A 6,000-nucleotide genomic window follows, 5' to 3' on the forward strand; every position below is an offset into this window, starting at 1 on the left:
TACCACTGGGGCACTGGGACATAGCCAGGGAGGGATGGCTACTTCAAGAAGATGAGATGTCATGGGGGTGAAGAAGGTGGCAGGTCATTGCTCCAAGTGAAGTTCAAGTCAGGTACAGACCCTCTTTAGGGGAGGTTCCTGTCTCACTGGCCACTCCTTGGACCTTGGATGACAACTACTTAGTGGCACTCCCTAACCAGCTAGACACTTAAAAGAAAGGAACTGAAACATCAGTAATGAAATAAATGAAGCCCTTTACTCAGGGAGGAATAGGAAAGAATGAGAAAATGGTCTTCTAAAGGCAGTGCCTGGGCCAGTTCTGACTTGTCTGACCCACTGGAGCCAAAACACTAAGGTGTCAGCACAACCTTAGAAGAACTCTCGTATCTAAAGCTACAGATGGAGAGGATAAGATTGGGTTGGTACTGGCTACCCCACCCAGGCTTACAGACTTAGGACAGGTTTTTTTTGAAGTCTTGGGGCTGGGGGGAGGGGGGCGTCCATAATGACCATTATTTTTCTTTTGGTACACTCCATAAACCGATGATATCAGGGGATTACGATGGATTTAGCAAAAGCTCAAAAAATGTCACTACAAAAAAGAAAAAGTGATTAAAAGATTATCCGATTCTGAAAAAAAAAAGACAAGCCAGCAAGGAACCTTTTGAAAATACCAGCATAGCTCCTCCAAAGAAGCAGATTCCAGAAAGAATGGGAGGAGCCCAGCATAAGCTCTCTGGGGATGGGAGTCCCTGGAAGAGACTTACTCTGTAAGACTCTGTGAACAACCAGCAAATGAGCCCCAAAACACAACGGAATGGAAGAGAACAGAGAATAAACGGGAAGAAAGTCATGGCCCAGCAAGAGAAGTACGTCGAAGATCAGAGCCTGTGCGGCCATCTCCAGGATGATCTGGTCGTGAAACCCTTCCAAAGAGAGGTCGTCCAACCCAAATTCACGGCTTGGGCCACACACTGACACGGTGAGGTCCCTGGTACCCCAATCAAGTTCCACCTGCAATGACCTTCTTCCCTTCTCATGGGAGAGTCGGGCTTAGCATTGAACTTGGGACTTCGACTTCCTCTCCAGGTGATTAAAACTTGATTACAACTTGAGGGTACACGAAATAGAGTCCCATACTTCTGTTTTCGGTGGTGAGAAACAAAGCCAAAGAGAGCCCCAGTCACCTCACCTGCTGAGTCCTACTTGGGAAATGGACCCACTGGCCATGTCAACAGGACTCTGCCTTGGAAAGTCCAGAGGGAATGAAACATGGCTCGCTGGGTGGCTGTTGAAGGAAGCGCTGACCTTGACCTCCTGCGACCCTCCGGACTGAGGCGTGAGGTGGACACGGATGGCCGAGCTCTGAGAGGTCATCGTGCTCCGAGGCTCTCCTGGCAGCGAATCGTAATGAGGAGTGACCCTCGCCCAGAGCCCCAGAGGCTGCCCCGGGTCTCTGCACAGACATGAGTGGAGCCAGTCCTCTCCTTATCACCATGTTAGGAGGACAGCAAAGGCACAGAGGATCTTACACGTGCCCACAGCGCATGGCCAGCAGGTGGCCCCGCCAGCTTTGAACCCAGGCATCTGAAGGGCTTGGGCTGGTAAATCCTGGTCCCTTGAACTCCCCGCCCCCAGCTGTCTGCCCTGCTCACGGGCTCTCCAGGGCCTCCCTCGGGGAGGAGGAGGAGGAGGCAGAGGCCCTGGAGCTGAGGAAGTGGACCGAGCTGGACCAGCAGGGGCCTCTTGCAGGTTCCAGGCTTCTCTCGCAAGTCCAGGCCCTTTCCTGGCAGACAGGAGGGCTGAGACCAGGATGGCAGCCAAAGGGAGCCCTGCTGGGCACAAGTTTCCAGGGGAAGCCGGAAGGCACAGAATCTCTCCAGGGTCCGCCAAGTCCTGTCCTGCCCCCGGTGGGACAGGGAGGAGGCATCTGTGCACTCAGGGCCTCCCCCAGCCTGGAAAACTGAAGCTGAGCCCACAGGAGGGGGCGGGGCATCTTGTGGGAGGAGGAAGCCACCCATGGGGCCGCCTCGGACAACTCCATCCCCATCCAAACCGGGTCCACACCAGCGGATTGGCAAAAGGAGAGAGTGAAAGGCCCGAGGGTTTCTATCATCCCTACTGCCTCTCTGCTGGTTCTCTGGGTGTTGCTCTGTGCTCCTCATTTCCTGGTCAGATTGGGAGGCCAAGATGCATGGGGGTGGTGGGGGGAGGGAGAGCAGATCTCCCAGCCCGCGCTGTGTTTCCTCCTCTCCCCGGGCAGAGTGGCCAGTGCCAGGGACTCGGGCAGGGTCACCTGGGTCCAGCCTCTGGGATTTCTACACCTGACAGTCCCCCTGCGAGTCTGACCACTTGATGCTTGCCGCACAGTCAAGCACCAGCTGGGGCGGAATCAGCAAGGAGCACCAGCTCAGCTCTGAGGACTCCCTGCTGACTGTTGTGTGTGCAATTCCTTCCCCGTGTTCTTAAGAGTCCGTTTTTTCAAGCATATGAGTAATATATAAAATGATATCACCATCAACAGGTTAATGGAAATTTCCAGGACTCTGGTTCCCTGGGGGCAGGAAAGCCAGTGAGCTTAATCCTGTTTAAACTGCAGGGCCAGAGCCCAGGTGGGCTGGTGGGGAGGCTGTGCGTCCGAGGGCAAAGCCCGGGAGGGTGGAGATCAGGTATTTTATGCAGGAAAAGCGGCCCAAGAGCCGAAGCGGCTGCCCATCTGCCTCGTGGAGGAGCCCCGGGCCGTGCTTCGGGCCTTACCTGTCACTGAAGACCTTCAGAGGAGCGGGCAGAGCAGAGGGGCCTGAGGAAGGTGCTGGGGACCTGTGGGACCCTGGGAGTGTGTGCAGCCTGGTGACCGGGTCCTTCAGTCCCGTCCCCTCCTTGAGCCTCTCTGCCCCGGCTGCAGGGGGCGGGTGTGTCTGGCTCTCGTGGCCATGTTCCCCGTGGCCCTTGTGGAGCTGGGTGTCTGCCCTTGTCTGTGCGGAGCGGAGGGCTGTCGGGAGAGGGGGCTGGACCCTTGTCCTTGTCCCCAGGGAGTATGTCAGCATGTCAGCCGTTCCAATGGCCTCGGCCTGCTCTTGGGCTGCAGGGAGGACAGCGGGGTTGTGTCTGAATGTGGGCACGTCTCAGCAGGTCTGTTATCCGTGCGCATGTGTACTTATGTGTGTGTGGGGGGGTCGTGCTTAGCAAACACATCCCCTTGAGCTGAGCGCCAGGTGACTCTTCTGATCAGCCCAGGAAACTGTCTTTGTGCGCCCCCTAAGTTTATGGCCCTGGGCACTGTGCCCCGTGGCACACAGGGCCCCCGGCCATCCTGGGTCTGCTGTGCCCCCCTACCCCTCCCACTCTGCCCAAAGATATTTCAAAGGGATCTGCCTGCACAGGGGACAGAGCCCCAGATCTCCGTGGCCGGGAGCACTCCCAGGTCACCACTGATCAGCAGGTGCCTGCCCTGCCCACGGGATGCTCTGTGCTGGCTGAACCCCTTCACGGCCCCCCCGCCGCCCTGTGTGGGTGCTTCCTGGGCGCCTGGCCTGCTCTAAGCCCAGGATATTAATGGCAGGCCCATGACTTATGCCCACGCAGAGAGGCTATCATCGTGCCCGCTTGGCCGAGGAGGACGTGGAAGCACAGAGAAGCGGAGGGAGGAGAAAATGCTCAGGGCCACAGGGTGCCTACACGAGGGAGCTGGGGTTGCAGCCCAGCAGTCTGGCCCCGAGGGGGCTCTCCACCACCCGTCCCTTCTGTGTGGACCCTTGGAGCCACGTCAGGGGCGGGGAGAGCTCATCCAGGTCATGTCTTTACCTCGGATCAGTCTGGCACCTGGGCCGAGGCCACAATAGAAGCACCCAGAACCAAAAAGACCTCTGCCTGAGGCCTCCTGTTCACCGCCTTCCCAGGCGCGCGAGCCTCAGCGCACTCCCAGACCCCATTGTCAGCCCAGAGCTTCCCGACCTGGGCCTCTCTGATCACTGGAGCTCCCAGAGCCGCAGGGGGGCCTTTCCCCGCCCGCATCCCCCGAGTGTCGGGCTTTCTGGCACCTGAAAGAACCCACCAAAGTGAGAGTGTTTCCTAGACGCCACGTCTGTCTCCGGTAACTTACAGGCCGAAGAGAACAGGCATCTGACAGACGCCCTGAGAAGAACTAGGAGGAAGCCCGGGGAAGCTGTCTGCGCCCCAGTCCCCCACCCGACACCTGGCCGGACGGCGCCGCGGGCTGTCAGGAGGCGGCAGCGTTGTCCCGGGCGCCACACGCCAGCCCCGGGGCCCCTGATGGAGAGCGGGGAGAGCGGGGTCCGCTCCCCAGGGGCAGCCCCTCCCGGAAGCGGGGGCTCAGGGGCTCAGAGGGGCACGGCCTGCATGTACGACATCCCCGGATGGAGGGGCTGTGGCTGGCATTTACACAGAAGGAGCCAGAGGCACGGAGCGGGGCCTTGTCACCTGCAGGGGTGGCTGGTCGTCGCGGCAGAACGGGGGTGCTGAGGCCCCGAGGCCCACCCTCCACGGGCGCGTGTTGGCAGACAGCACAGTGGGTGCTTAAGGCTCAACCTGAGCTCAGCACAGGGGTCCCTCCCCATGCAGGCCACCGCTCCCACGTCACCCTCACCTGGACCCACCGGAACTGAATTCGGCAAAAGTAAAATCAGGGTTCGCACCATCACTTCCCACCCCAAGCGTGGCGGGTGCTATTCTCATCCCCCACAGGACAGAGAGCTGCCTCTCCACCCCCACGGGTCAGACCCCAGGACCCTGCCCTAATCCCTGGGCCCCAGCTCCTGCCCCCACCTCCTCCAGGTCTCAGCCCCTGCCCAGTGTGCTCAGAAAGAGGCCTGACCTCAGGTCACAGCGGGGATTCCAGCCCCTGGAAGCGGGCCTGAGCCAGGAGGGCTCCCCTCCTGCCCAGCCCTGCTGTGCGCTGTCCCTTCTGACCAGGCGGGTGGGGACTCCCCATCCTCAAGTCCTCCTCTGCCTGCCACAAGCAGCAAGGTGTCTGCACTCGTCCAGGCCCAGGCCCGGCTGTTTACCCTGTGTCCCTGCGTGGCCTGACCCTGCCGACTGCTGGTCACCTCCCTGACCCTGAACATTCCACTAACTGCCCTCGTGACTGAGCCCAGGCCGACAAACAGTCCCGACACCCGGAGGAGTCTGACGGAGGCTCTGTCCGTTTAACTGATTCTGTCTCCAGGGGACCAACTGCCCGATGATGCTGATTGGCTGAGCGGCATGGCCCAGCTGACCAACTGGTCACCAGCTGCCTGTGGGAGGGACAGACCCTCGGAGCCTGGGGGGCCCGAGAGATGGGGGCGGGACAGGAGCGAGGGGAGGCTGGGCGGGAATGCCTGGGGGCTGGCCACAAGCTCAGGCACTTTCTGGAGCCAGGGCCCTGTCTGGCTCTCCTCTGTGGGGCCCTGCAGTGATCAGGACCACTTCAAGAAGGTCTTGTTGTGAGGTTTAATGAGTCCAAGTCCCTGAAAATATGCTCACCTTGTGTCAGGATAGATCATCTTAGACCTAAAAGATGTCAGGAGTCACCTCTCCCAGAGTCACTCAGGAAGGTCACAAAAGGTATCAGAATAACACTCTTCAAATCCCATTTCCCTGCTCCCAGAGGACCAACATGGCATGGGGTTGCCTCAGGGGATGCCAAGGCTTGGGCCAGACGTGACAATGAATTGTGTCACTCAAAATTCATGTGTTATAGCCCTAGCTCCCACTGTATAGTTTTCGGAGCTGGGGCCTTTGGGAGGTCATTAGTCTTAGGTGAAGTATGAGGGAGAAGGCCTCTTGATGGGATTAGTACCCTTAGAAGTAGAAACAGCAGAGGGCTCCTCACTCCCTCTCTCTGTGTCCCTCACGTGAGGATAGAGTGAAGAGTCCGCCTTCTGCAAGCTAGGAAGAGATCCCACACCAGAAACAAATCCTCCTGGACCTCTACCTTAGACTTTGCAGCCCCAGAACTGTGAGATGTAAATTTCTACTATTGAGGCCATTCAGCGTATG

The sequence above is a fragment of the Eumetopias jubatus genome, unplaced genomic scaffold, assembly GCF_037043125.1.
Source record: "Eumetopias jubatus isolate StellerSeaLion01/CBP00866 unplaced genomic scaffold, mEumJub1_p1.0 scaffold_9, whole genome shotgun sequence".
Lineage (NCBI taxonomy): Eukaryota > Metazoa > Chordata > Mammalia > Carnivora > Otariidae > Eumetopias > Eumetopias jubatus.